Below are 14424 nucleotides of genomic sequence, written 5' to 3' on the forward strand. Positions count from 1 at the left end.
GTTTTATTCTTAGAGGTGCATGTAATGGGTCCTCAAAACATGGTTTAAAATAATCATCTGCTTGCTTAAAAACCTTCTAAAGCTTTCAGTGGCCATGGTGTGCAGTCTAGGCTCACTATTCCAAAATTCCAAGACTTTCTAGTATCTGGCTGTGCTGGTCTTTTAAACAAAGCTTATTTGTTGCCCCTACACTCAGGGATGTACGATGAACTCTAAGCCTCTCAAAAGAATAAACTACAAGAAATTTCCAGAAAGCGCCTTGTTGTTCTTGGCATATACTGTTTCCACAGCCTGGAAAACTTTACTTCCCTCTTTCCCGGACTTCCGGAGAACTCTTACTTTATCCTTCTTGTCGCAAAAGTCACTTCCTCCAGGAACCCTTCCAGATATTGCTAAGAAAAGTTGCTCATTGTGAGCCCCAGGCGCCTCGAATTTCCTCTGTGCCCTGCACTGCACTCTGGCCCATCTTTCTCCCAGAGTACAATGATGAAAAAGGCCCTTTCCCTCCACCTCCTCTTCCTCAGCGCGGATCCCGCACGGTGCCTGGCACACGGTGAAAGTTTGCTGCGGGAACACTTCCCACCTGCAGGCGGGACTGGAACCCGTCCGGTTAACGGGTGAGTTCCCAGGCTCCCGGCCTGCGTGGCAGGGAGATTTAAACCCCCGCTCCGTGATTGGCTCCAGCCGCAGGGGTGTGTCCGCCGCCTCGGCGCCCGGGAAGTGCGCAGGCGCGCGACTCGGGCGCGCGCAGGCGCGACTCGGGCGCAGCTCCAAGTCCGGTCTCGGGGTGTCCGGGCTGCCGCGGCCAGGGAGCAGTGGTCGGGAGCTCCCAGGTGAGTCTCCAAGGGCTGGGGGGACGGACGGAGGTGAAGGTTTGGCTGATGTCATGAGAAGAAGTAGTATATTGTGACTGTTGAAAAGTTGGTGGGTCGGGCTGAAGGAGAGGAAGGGGCACGTTGGCCCAGAATCAGCAGATCGGGCCCAGAGCGAGGACGCGAGGCGCGGGGAGACCATCCAGGGGCTGGCGGAGGGTGGGGATGGCGGCAAGGTGGTTCTGGGGCTCTTCCTCGAAGCCTGGCAGAGGGGAACTCGCAGCCCCTCGCCCGCCGCACCCGGCATTGCTGTGGTCGGGGTTACAGACTTCATGGTGGCCGCACCGAGGACACAGCACTGATATAATTGATGTGAAGGATTGTGCTGGGGGAGTCCATCCTTGGCTTTCCTGCGGACGCGCGAAGGGACGGGTCGGAGGACGAATTTTACAATTCGAGGTTGAAGTAGCGGGGGTGGTGGTGGGGGGAGAGCGCCGTAAAATGCTGTTTCACTTCATCCCTTTTCTCGTCTTTAGTCATTAGTCACCGCAGTGTTAGGAAAGGCAACTGATGGTAGAGGAAACTGAAAGATATCCCGTTTGAGCAAAAGACAAGAAGGGAGTGTCATTCAGCCTCTCGCTGTTTGTCTCTCCTGGGGTGAAGGTTCAGGCAGGGTGCCTGCGGCTGAGACGGGTTTGGACCCTGACAGCTTTCTGTCGGTGCTCCCTCAGCTCTGGGAGAACAGTGTCGCGTCTTCATCGCAGGTGTTGGCAAGAGTTGAGCGGGATAAGACTCTGTAAGCCCCCGATGTCTCAGTGAAATAGCGATAGTGCAAGCATGGCCAGATGAAAGTGGCTCTCCCACGTTCTTGCCTATCCTGGAAAATACACACTTGAAATTCCTGAGACATCATTAGCTAGAATAGTTTGAGATCTAATCGTAAAAGATTTCTTAGCAAAATACGAAAAGTTACTATTCCTGCCACTAGCTAAATTGATGCCAAAGGCATCCCTTGGTCTATTACCATTTGTTCTTTAAAGTGGCAAGAGGTAATGAGAAAGAACACAGTAGTATAAATACTAGCAAATAGGAGAAACACGTCTTCTAATATCACCATGCTCCAGTGACAGGTCAGGTGAAAGTAAATTAAGCGATCCTGGTTACCCTGCAGTGTAACCACTTACCTGAGACTTGTTGGAGTTTTTTGTTTTTAGGTGCTTGTGGTATGTGGTATTACGCTAGAAAATTGCTGTTTCGTTAGTTTCAGAATAGGAATGACTTATTGTGCCATGAGTTTCCAAAAGTATTACATTTTTTTCCTATAAGCAGTAGAATTTCTGTAGGCATCTTGGTGTTTCTTTTATTCTGAATGAACTTAAGTACGATATACAAGCTAAAGGTCACATCATTTCTAATCATCCAGAACACAACCTAGAACCAGGAAGCAGGCAAACAAACAGAAAAAGGCCCTATGTTCACAGGACAGCTGTCAGAGTTTTGCTTATAAGTCAAACTATCATGAAAATTTTTGCTGTTTAGAGTACTGTTACTTTACCTCATATTTTTAGTGTGTTTTGAAAAAAATATTGCCTTCTTTTAAAATGATTATGAAATCATGGTTTTGATTCTAGTACGCATTATATAACTGTTAAACAGCTACTCCTGATGTAACAGCTAAAAATCATCTCATCGATTTTGCTCTACACGTAAGAAAATAGTGCTTTGGGCTTAGTCTGCTCATCTTTAAATGAAGAGTGGATGAAGGCCAAATAGCTTGAAAATTCTGTGAAGCCTGTGATAGTATTCATTATTGTGACATAGTTTTCAGAATTTACCTGGTTTTCCCCTATGCAAGGAGATTTGAATAGGAAAAGAGATGTTTGCTGTTGGAGATTTTTTGTGAAATCAGGTGTCCTTTTTGTTTTCTTTTTTGAACGAAGGCTTTTTCTTCTTCATTTGGTTCCAATGTCTCAAACATTCTGGAAATGTGGTTTTTTGCCTGTCTGTACTCTGCATCATGTATACATTAGCATTTCCAGTGTATGATGGTGCTTGCATCTTAGGACACTGAAGTTTTTATGCCAGTACTGTATTTGTTTCTAGATCTATAGGTTGACAGAGGAGCAGATGACAAGGATTGGTCTGTGCTTTGTTGTGCTGTGGAGGAACTTGAAACTGTTGGATTCAGTGCCTCTAACAATTGGAGGAAGTGGACTATGGAGCCAGGAAACAGCATGCACTGTGCCTTTTTTTTTTTCCCAATAGAGGACGTGGTGGTGTTGGGGCTCCATTTGTATACATTTCAGTTCATTGACATTTTGTTTTGGTTTCCGTTTAGGAAACCAATTTTTTTTTTTGATTATTTATTTGAAAGAGTTACAGAGAGAGAGAGAGGAGAGACAGAGAGAGAGACCTTCCATCTGCTGGTTCAGTCCCCAAATGCCCACATTTGCCAGGATTGGGCTGGGCTGAAGCCAGGAGCCAGGAGCTTCTTCCAGTCTCCCATGTAGGTGCAGGGACCCACGCACTTGGGCCATCTTCCACTGCCTTCCCAGGCCACAGCAGAGAGCTGGATTAGAAGCAGAGCAACCATGACAGAAACTGGCACCCATATGGGATATCAGCCCTGCTGACGGTGGCTTAACTTGCTGTGCCACAACGCTGGCCCAGCAACTAAAATATTTTAATCACTGATCACTATATTTTGCTGGAATCCTCTCATTGATCTTTGTGAGTTCTCTAGGTTTGTTTTAAATTTATTTTAACAATGATTTGACAATTGAAATTACTTCTTAATGCTTCTAAAGTAAAATTCAAACTTCTTGGTATAGTATACAAACTCTTCACAGTTTGTCTCCTGTTTTTTTTTTTTTTTTGTGTGTGTGTGTGTGTGTGTGTGGTTTTTATTTTGTTAAGATTTTTTTTTTTTTTATTTGAAAGGCAGAGTTACAGAGAGGCAGAGGCAGAGAGAGAGAGAGAGAGAGAGAGAGAGAGAGGTAGGTCTTCCATGTGCTGGTTCATTCCCCTAGTGGCTGCAGTGGCTGAAGCTGTGCCGTTCTGAAGCTAGGAGCCAGGAGCTTCTTCCAGGTCCCCCATGTAGGTGCAGGGGCCCAAGGACTTGGACCATCTTCTACTGCTTTCCCAGGCCATAGCAGAGAGCTGGATTGGAAGTGGAGCAGCCAGGACTTGAACTGGTGCCCAGATGAGATGCCAGCACTGCAGGTGGTAGTTTTACCCGCTATACCACAACGCTGACCCCTCCTGTTTGTTTCTTAAAGCTGTCCTTCCCTCTCTATACGTACACACTTCTTATGTTCCTGCCTGACCACTGGGGCCTTATATTGAACCATTTCTTTGATAATTTAAAATTGTGATTTTTTTTTCCCGAAGTTGACCACATTTGGATTTTGACTCACACACTGAAATTGTGAAAGATGTTTAAAAATTATTATGAAAAAGCGTTATTGTCTTATTGAGTGTTATATGCCAGGGACTGTTCTAAATGCTTTGCATGAATTAAGTCAATCCATATAATAACACTTGAAGGAAGCGTTGTTAGTGTGTGAGAGTATCGTTTAGTGGGAAAACTGAAGCGCAGAGAAGAAAGCAGAGTCAGGATCTGAAACCATTGTGCCTCCAAATACTGGGCACTGTACATAAAAACTCCATGGAGGGGGGCGATATCCTCACCCAGGGACTTGTCTGCTCATGCTCTCTCTATGTGGCCTATGACTCCCTGTCTCAGTATACTTGAGAAGCTAGCCAGAAAGCTTCTACATGAGCTAGGATTTACAGATGAAATACTTGGATAGTTTGGGTGAATGTTTCACTTAGGCTGGGTGAAGTCTTGCCAGTTATCCCCACTTCTCCCTTGGGGTCTGCCTGGCAGATGCTATACAGTATCTGCCAGGTTATCCATCTCTCTTTCCTTTATAGATTAGCAGCTTTTTGGATCTTGAGCCTCTTTCTCATCTTTCCTATAAAACATTCTGTTTCTATTTCCACAGCCTTTCCTTTAGACAGGGTTAATTGATTGCAGTTACACCTACATCTGCCTCCCCAGGATTACTCCCAGGTCACTTAGAGTGGAACTGTGGGTCGGTGCCTTGACTCACTAGGCTAATCCTCCGCCTGCGGCGCCGGCACCCCGGTTTCTAGTCCCAGTTGGGGCACTGGATTCTGTCCCGGTTGCTCCTCTTCCATACCAGCTCTCAGTGGAGGATGGCCCAAATGCTTGGGCCCTGCACCCGCATGGGAGACCAGGAGGAAGCACCTGGCTCCTGGCTTCGGATTGGCATAGCGCGCCGGCCGTGGTGGCCATTTGGGGAGTGAACCAACGGAGAAAGGAAGACCATTCTCTCTGTCTCTCTCTCTCTCTCACTCTCTCACTCTCTAACTCTACCTGTCAAAAAAAAAAAAAAAAAAAAAGAAGAAGAATGGAATTGTGGAAGTGCCAGGGTTGACAGAGATTTGAAGGCCAGGCACTGGACACATAGCAATTAAATTGAAATAAGGGACTCTGTGTGAATACAGTTTAATTTTGATCTTCCTTTGAGTTCCTGATGTGTAGTGGTACTTTCCCACTCAGTGTGATCTGTCTCAAATCATGTGCTTCAGTGTACTTTGAAACCAAGTTGTTTAATAGCTATGCCTCTGTGGTGTACTTACTATTCACATAGTTTTGAGGCCTCTATATAAAGAATGGTTAAAGTTGTTCATGTAGGAGGTGAAAAGGAAACTTGAGAGAGGAAGTAAAAGGAGGAAACTATCCTTAATATAAATGAGACTCTCATCTAAATGCCTTCAAGAAAGAATTACATGTCCTAATTCGAGCATAGTTTCTTTTTGGTCTAAACTGGGATATTTAGAGTATTTAGAAATATTCAAAAGCCTGTGGTTTGTACAGATAGTTTGCATGTACCCATAGGTTTTGAATAAAGTGTGTGTTAGAAATGGAAGCTGGGAGTAAAAGAGACGTCCCTAAAGAGAAACTGACTTATTTTTCCCAGTGAATCGTGGATTATGCCTGCATTTCTGATTGACTTTCTGTAAACTGCCCTTCTGTTCCTTCTATCTATTCTCCACTGTTCATCTTCAGGGTCTTGGAGTAAGAGCTGCTCAGGTGTGTCGTGCATTTACATCTTCTGCAGCTGGTGCTTAGCATGAAGGCATCTGGAATACCTTGTGACCTGAGATTTCAGGGCGGAGGGCAGGATGATTGCAAGGCTCTACCCTGTCTAAATACAGTTTTCTCCCAAACCATCCAACTTGGCTCTGATTCCAGGTTCATCTGGAAGCTTTCTGATTAGACACTCTGATACTAGGAATCAGATATCCACAGAGAGAGCACTTAACTAATTTCATCAGTTTTTCCTCTGAAAAACAACCAATTTTCTTTTTTAAAAGATTTATTTATTTATTTGAAAGTCAGAGTTACACAGAGAGAGAAGGAGAGGCAGAGAGAGAGAGAGGTCTTCCATCTGCTGGTTCACTCCCTGATTGGCCGCAACAGCCAGAGCTGTGCTGATCCAAAGCCAGGAACCAGGAGCTTCCTTCACGTCTCCCATATGGGTGCAGGAGCCCAGGGACTTGGGCCATCTTCCTCTGCTTTTCCAGGCTACAGCAGAGAGCTGGATTGGAAGAGGAGCAGCCAGGTCTCGAACCTGCACCCATATGAGATGCGGGCACTGCAGGCGCCGGCTTCACCCACTACACAGCACCGGCCCCATCTTTTTTAAAGATTTATTTATTTAAAGGCAGAGAGAGAGAGAGACAGAGACAGAGACAGAGACAGAGATGAAGATGAAGATGAAGATCAAGATATTCTGTCCACTCGTTCACTCCCCAAATGGTCACAGCAGCCAGGGTGGGCCAGGCCAAAGCCAGGAATCAGGAACTCTAACTGAATCTCTGTGTGTTAAGGGACCTATGTACTTGGGCCATCATCTATTGCCTTCCAGGCACAGTACCAGGAAGCTGAATTGGAAGCAGAGAAGCCCGAATTTGAACTGGCACTCTGATTTGGGATGCCAGCATTGCAAATGGCAGTTTACCTTGCTATACCATAATGCTGACCTCAGCTAATTTTATTTCTGAAACAACCCTGTTATCCTAATGAATGAGGATACTACAACCTAAATCAATTAAGTAAATCACGTGAATATCAGGAATAAGATGAACCCAGGGTCTAGTAAGGGTCAGAGTATGTGCTATTAATGGCTGCATTATGCTTATTTAATTCAATGTGTTTAATTATCTTACCTTGTCTAGAAATAAGCTTAATAACAGTGACAGAAGATTCAGTAATGACCGAAATCAAACACAGCCCAAGGAGGTCTTGAGAGTGACTTACATAGTTTTAATCATAGACTAAGAAGACTTTAGTCCTATAGGAATGTACATGCATAAAACAACTAAGAAATGGGGACCAGCACTGTGACTCAGTTGGTTAATCCTCTGCCTGCGGCGCTGGCATCCCATATGGGTGCTGGGTTCTAGTCCCGGCTGCTCCTCTTCCAGTCTAGCTTTCTGTTGTGGCCCAGGAGGGCAGTGGAGGGCCGCCCCTGCTTGGGCCCCTGCACCCGCATGGGAAACCAGGAAAAAGCACCTGGCTCCTGGTGGCTTCGGATTGGCACAGCACTGGCCATAGAGGCCATTGGGGGGTGAACCAACGGAGGGAAGACCTTTCTCTCTGTCTCTCTCTCTTACTGTCTATAACTCTACCTGTCAAAAAAAAAAAAAAAAAAAAAAAGCCTAAAAAATATGGAGGAATGGAGAGGAGTGCTTTTTTTTCTGCACATTCTAACTAAAGTAGCTTGAAAAAGTTTCCTTGTGATAGTTGATACTTGAATATTCATTTGTAAAATGAATTAATTATTTGTGAAATGAATTAAGAGAGATGTTTTGTGGCACTGTTGCCTCCTTTTGCCAAGCCTTTGAACTAAGCAGGCTCCTGACCCCTCAGTACCTTCCATCTGCCAGTGTAAGAGAGTTTTCAGCTTCTTGGAAAGTTTCACCATCAGTAGATAGTAGTTTTCATAACATTCTCTTCTGGTAACCCTAGCCTATAGTTCCCCTCTTCAGTTACGGCCTGCCCTGGCCTGCCCTTGTAAGACCAAAGGCCTCTGTAGACAGATGTCTTCTTTAGCTACTATCAGTTCTATTTCAGGAAGTACCCTCCTAGTTCCACCTCCACCTGTGTGAGTGCACATGTGTGTGCATGTGTGGTTAAAATTAAATATGTTACAAAAAACATGCAAGATAGGATACTGGCACCATAAAGAAATGTTGAGTATTTGAGGAAATAGATATATTTACTCTGATTGGACATTACACAATGTATACATATATTGGGATATCACATCATACCCTGAAAGTATGTATAATTTTTATAAAGTTAAAAATTTTGTACAGTAAAAATTTTGGAAGAAGTTTGTGAAAAAATGGAAAAAGCTAGATATGGAAGAACATAGACCTTCCAAAAATTTTTTTAAGAGAATTATTATTTGAAAAGCAGAGTAACAGAGGGAAATAGAGGAGAGCAGAGATCTATCTGCTGGTTTACTCCCCAAATGTCTGCAAGAGCCAGGACAGGGTCAGGCCAAGCCAGGAGCCAAGAACTCCATCCTAGTGTCTCATGTGGACAGCAGGAACTCAATGCTTGGGCCATCATCTGCTGCCTCCTAAGGTGTGTGTTAGTAGGAAGCTAGATCAGAAGCAGAGGCAGGACTCAGTCCCAGACACTCATATGGATTGGGAATGTCCCAAGCTGCCATTTAACTTGCTACAATACAATGCCCACACCCAAAGTAGCATCTTCTTTTTTTTTTTTTTTGACAGATGTACTTAGACAGTGAGAGAGAGAAAGACAGAGAGAAAGGTCTTCCTTTGCCGTTGGTTCACTCCCCTAATGGCCGCCACAGCCGGCACTGTGGCGATCCAAAGCCTGGAGCCAGGTGCTTCTCCTGGTCTCCCATGCGGGTGCAGGGCCCAAGCACCTGGGCCATCCTCCACTGTCCTCCCAGGCCTCAGCAGAGAGCTGGACTGGAAGAGGAGCAACCGGGACCAGAACCCAGCGCCCACATGGGATGCCAGCGTCACAGGCGGAGGACTAACCAAGTGCGCCACAGCGCCGGCCCCACATCTTTTTTTTTTTTTTTTTTTTTTAAAGATTTATTTTATTTATTTGAAAGACAGAGGGGCTGGCGCTGTGGCACAGCAGATTAATTCCCTGGTCTGAAGTGTCAGCATCCCATATGGGTGCTGGTTCGAGACGGCTGCTCCGCTTCCAATCCAGCTCTCTGCTATGGCCTGGGAAAGTAGTAGAAGATGGCCCAAGTCCTTGGGCCCCTGCACCCACGTGCGAGACCCAGAAGAAGCTCTTTAAAGTAAACTTTAAAGAAAAAAAAAATTTACTGGGACTGGTGCTGTGGAGCAGTGGGTGAAGCCGCCATCTGCAGCACTAGCATCCTGTATGGGCACCAGTTTGAGTCCCGGCTGCTCCAGCTCCCTGTCACTGCGCCTGGAGATAGTAGTGAAAGATGGCCTAGGTTCTTGGGCTTCTGTATCCAAGTGGGAGACCTGGATGAAGCTCCTGGCTCCTGGCTTCAGGTCAGCCCAGCTCTCCGCATGGGAGACCAGGAGGAAGCACCTGGCTCCTGGCTTTGGAACAGCGCAGCACCGTCCGTGGCGGCCATTAGGGAAGTGAACCAACGGAAGGAAGACTTTTCTCTGTCTCTCTCTCTCACTGTCTCTAACTCTACCTGTTAAATAAATTAAAAAAAAAAAAAAAAGTACAGCACTGAAGAGGCCATTGCTGTTGCGTAGTATAAATGTGGGCACTGGTTCGAATCCTGGCTGTTCCACTTCCGATCTAGCTCTCTGCTATGGCCTGGGACAGTGGTAGAAGATGGCCCAAGTCCTCGGGCCCCTGTGTGTGGGAGACCCAGCAGAAGTTCCTGGCTCCTGGCTTCAGATCGGCGCAGCTCCAGCCGTTGGCGGTCAATTGGGGAGTGAACCATCGGATGGAAGACCTCTCTCTGTCTGCCTCTCCTCTCTGTGTGTAATTCTGACTTTCAAATAAATAAATAAACCTTTTTTTTTTTTTTAAAAGAAAAGTACAGCAGTGAAGCTGATGAGTATAACTTAGACCAATTTCATTGTGACTATTTTTTTTTTTTTCAAGAGAAAGAGGAATGCAGGAAACTGAAACTATGTGGTAGAATATTTTAGGTGCAAAATCCTTGCTTTCCTGTATAAAATGAATTATTTAAGAGATTTATTCTTGTTAGGACCTGTGGAGTTGATGGTGATTTAGAGTGTTTTTTCTGGGGCCAGCGTTGTGACCAATAGCAGGTAAAAGTTGCTGCCTGCAATGCTAGCATCCCATATCAGTGCCAGTTTGTGTCCTGGCTGCTCTGCTTCTGACCCAGCTCCCTGCTATGGCCTGGGAAAAGCAGCAGAAGATGGCTTTAGTGCTTGGGTCCCTGTTACCCACTTGAGAGACCTGAAGGAAGGTCCTGGCTCCTGGCTTTGGCCTGACCCAGCCATCTGGGAAGTGAACCAATGGATAGAAGATCTCTTTGTCTCTGTCATTCTGACATTAAAATAAATAAATCTTAAAAAAAAAAAAATGAAGTGTTTTTTCTTCCATTACTTCTTGAGCAGCTCTCTGGTTTTTAAGATCTTTTCTTTATATATTACTTTCTAGAAGTTTTATTTTCATTTTCTAAACTAATGTAGATATTTGCAGGTTCTAAACTACTAGAAAGCAGCTGAAAACCATTATTATTCTGTTCTTTATAGTCATCTTTCCATTGTATTTGAGCCTGTGGAAGAGATAAGATTTCATGGTCTTGTTATAGCAGACATTTGAAATTTTGAAATGAGCCACAAGGTAAGGTTCTTTTAGCTTGTTCTCCATTAATCAGCAGCTCTTGCATGATTTGATATTTGTTAGGAGGGGTGCAGCCAACAGTAAGCTCACTTACCATACCATAAGCCATCTGTAGTTGCAGAGTAAATCCAGACTTGAATAACAAATCTGCTTTTTACTGAGTTAGTTACTTTGGGCAAACTACTTACTTAAAATAGACCTTAGCTTCTCCATCTATGAAATGTCTTAATGGAGGTAAGGATTTGTCCAAATACTTAATAGGGTAGATGTTAGAGAATAGGTACTCCTTGAGTATTTCTTCCCCCATCCAGGTTTAAATAGAAAAGAATTTAAGAAAGTCTTTTAGGGGCCGGTGCTGTGGCGCACTAGGTTAATCCTCCACCTGTGCCACCGGCATCCCAGTGAGCACTGGGTTCTAGTCCCGGTTGCTCCTCTTCCAGGCCAGCTCTCTGCTGTGGCCGGGAGGGCAGTGGAGGATGGCCCAAGTGCCCCTGCACTCACGTGGAAGACCAGGAAGAAGCATCTGGCTCCAGGCTTCGGATCAGCGCATCACCGGCTGTGGTGGCCATTAGGGGAGTGAACCAACGGAAGGAAGACCTTTCTCTCTGTCTCTCTCACTGTCTCTAACTCTACCTGTCAAATAGATAAATAAAAATCTTTTTAAAACAAAAAAGTCTTCTAGTATGCCCTATCAACCATAGTAAGAGCAGCAGAGTGTAAAAGCTCTGAGAAAAATCTTAGGTTTTCCTCTCCAACTCATGTAATTAATGTAGTAGATGAAGTTCTCGGATGTTTTGGGAAGAGAACACAAATATTTAATCTGCTAGATCAAACCAGAGAAGAGTAAATGTAATGGCATCTTTGTCTCAAGTGACGTTTGTTTTTCATCTGTTCCCCACCTGTTCTCTTTTCCCCTCAAAATTCTGAGTAACCTTTTCCTGACTTAATAAGAAAAACATCTGAAGATAATATAACACTGTATAGGTAACTTGAGGTTGCACTCCATTTGACACCACCCAGTGGACATACGTAGGCCAGCATGAGCCTTAGGATGTGTCTCTGTCCTTCCTTACAGTCCTGCTTATTGGCTTACACCCACATGCTATAGTCCTGTGCTCAACACCCTCAGGAATCCAGAGAGGAGAGAGCTTGGGCAGCTGTGCCCTGATGTCAACATGCCAAACGTGTGAGAGCTTTACAGATGCCTGATTCTTGTCTTGTGTGTCATCTGCTCGGGGGGAAAAGTATTAAGTGGAACCTTGAATTCACTGAAAGGGTGTGTCCTTCAAAATGACCTCATTGGTGTCTCAGGAGTAATTCTTCACGTCCACCTCCCAGTGATATCTGCTTTTTTTTTTTTTTTTTTTTTTTTTTTTCAGGCAGAGTGGACAGTGAGAGAGAGAGAGAGACAGAGAGAAAGGTCTTCCTTTGCCGTTGGTTCACCCTCCAATGGCCACCGCGGCTGGCGCGCTGCGGCCAGTGCACCGCGCTGATCCGATGGCAGGAGCCAGGAGCCAGGTACTTATCCTGGTCTCCCATGGGGTGCGGGGCCCAAGCACTTGGGTCATCCTCCACTGCACTCCCTGGCCACAGCAGAGAGCTGGCCTGGAAGAGGGGCAACCGGGACAGAATCCGGCGCCCCGACCGGGACTAGAACCCGGTGTGCCGGCGCCGCTAGGCGGAGGATTAGCCTAGTGAGCCGCGGCGCCGGCCCTTTTTTTTTTTTTTTTTTAATATATTTAGAAGGCAGGACTCCTGGAATCTCTGATTTTGACAGAAGTCACTTGTGCATTCAAGCCTATCTTTGAAACTACATGAGATTTTGCTTGATTTTACTAGGAAGAGAGCAAATATTTACTTAGAATTGGTGAGAATCACCTCTGGGAATAGAATTACAAAATTACATGATTTGAGAGATCTGGGCTTCCTTACCATAACATGTCACCCTACCCACTGAATACTATGTGCGAAAACTTGGTGAGGGAAGCCGTTTCCAGGTGCTAATTAGTTAGTGCTTATCATTTTTCTTACACCCTTTTCCCTGTTGGGCAGTGAGTAATTATACACAAGAGGGATAGATAACTTTAGAAAAGCATACTGCTGGGACCGGCGCTGTGGCGTAGTGGATAAAGCCGCCGCCTACAGTGCTGGCATCCCACGTGGGTGCTGGTTCTTGTCCCAGCTGCTCCACTTCTGATCCATATTTCTGCTATGGCCTGGGACAGCAGTAGAAGATGGCCCAAGTGCTTGGGCCCTTGCATCCGCGTGGGAGACCTGGAAGAAGCTCCTGGCTTCTGGTTTCAGATTGGTGTAGCTCCAGCCATTGCGGCCATCTGGAGAGTGAACCAGCGGATGGAAAACCTCTCTCTCTCTCTCTGCCTCTCCTTCTCTCTCTGTGTAACTCTGACTTTCAAGTAAATAAATCTTTAAAAAAAAAAGAAAAAGAAAAGCATATTGTTGGGGAAGGGCAGGTTTTGGAGAGGTATCTCAGTTAGGGGTGTTGGGAGTTGTAGAGAAGGGTGACTCCCCATGTATGCAGGTGGGGTTATACAGAAAGGAAAGGGGTACAAATATCTGGACATGAAAAGTTGCAGAAAGTAACTTATTTTTTTCATAGTTGTAACTTTGAAAGATTGACGAGAGGAATTATAGTATGGTCAAATTATGATAAAGTTAAAGGCTCCTAAACAATTAACAAATCAATAAAGCACTTAGTTCTGTTTATGTATGTAATCTGATGAATGACAGTTGTCAATTCAAGAATGGCCTTTATTTCTTGATTATATATTTTAGTATATGAAGCTTTTGCCTGAACTACAGATCTGAAAGTAAATTTGGAATTTTTTTCATGAGCATTAATAACTTTAGTCAAGGTATAATTCATTAATCTTAAAATTGTTAACTAAGACAGTCAAATTATAAGTAGCTCTAGTTGCAGTACCTTCCTGTACCAGGAACGTGTACCTCACTTGAGATGATTCTACTAAAAGTGAGAAGATCTATAAGTGACCAGCACACTGTTGCGGATCATACACATGCAATGGCAGTTTTGAGTTTGTGATTCTAGTAGATATTTCCAGATGTGGTGCTGTTGTTACATGTAGCTTTGTTTCTAGGAGCCACTTAAATTGGTAGTACACCCTCTTTTTCCACCTACTTGTTCGTTCAACGGACACTTTTGGAGTGCCTACTGTCAGATCCTGTTAGGTGTTAAAAATAAAAAGATGAAGGGTTGGCATTGTGTTATAGCAGGTTAAGCCGCTGCCGGCAATGTTGGCATCCCGTATGAGTGCTGGTTTACGTCCTGGCTGTTCCACTTCTGGTCTTGCTCTCTGCTAATGGGTGTGGCAAAGCAGCAGCAGATGACCCAAGTGTTTGGGCTGCTGCCATCCACGTGGGAGACCCGAATGAAGCTCCTTTCTCCTGGCTTTGGCCCGGCCCAGCCCTGGCCGTTGCAGCCATTTGGGGAGTGAACCAGCAGATGGAAGACCTCTCTCTTTCTCTCCCTCTCTCTCAATAGCTCTGGCTTTCAAATAAATAGATAGATAGATAAATAAATAAATGTATCTTAAGAAAAAAAGGATCAAGAAATGCAAAGATGAAACTACTGCCTTCCAAGTTCAGTCTAATACATGCCCAGGTAATTAGATTGCCTGCTTATCACTGAGTATGCTTCATAGCAGGGTTTTTTATCATAACACTTTGAAATTTTAGGCC

The 14424-nt window shown here is 44.9% G+C and overlaps 1 protein-coding gene across 4 annotated transcripts in view; it reads left to right on the forward strand.

Annotated features, from left to right (window-relative positions):
- The first annotated feature begins 722 nt into the window (after positions 1–722).
- The window catches only part of SNAP23 (synaptosome associated protein 23), a 36956-nt gene continuing 23254 nt past the window's right edge, over positions 723–14424 (forward strand). For 2 of the 4 annotated variants that reach the window (NM_001446621.1, NM_001446620.1), the window contains 2 exon segments: positions 723–833; positions 10617–10707. The gene's annotated coding sequence lies outside the window, so the exon portion shown is untranslated. 4 annotated transcript variants of the gene reach the window in all.

Source organism: Oryctolagus cuniculus, chromosome 12, assembly GCF_051225735.1.
Source record: "Oryctolagus cuniculus isolate XC-2025 breed Fujian yellow rabbit chromosome 12, ASM5122573v1, whole genome shotgun sequence".
Classification (NCBI taxonomy): domain Eukaryota; kingdom Metazoa; phylum Chordata; class Mammalia; order Lagomorpha; family Leporidae; genus Oryctolagus; species Oryctolagus cuniculus.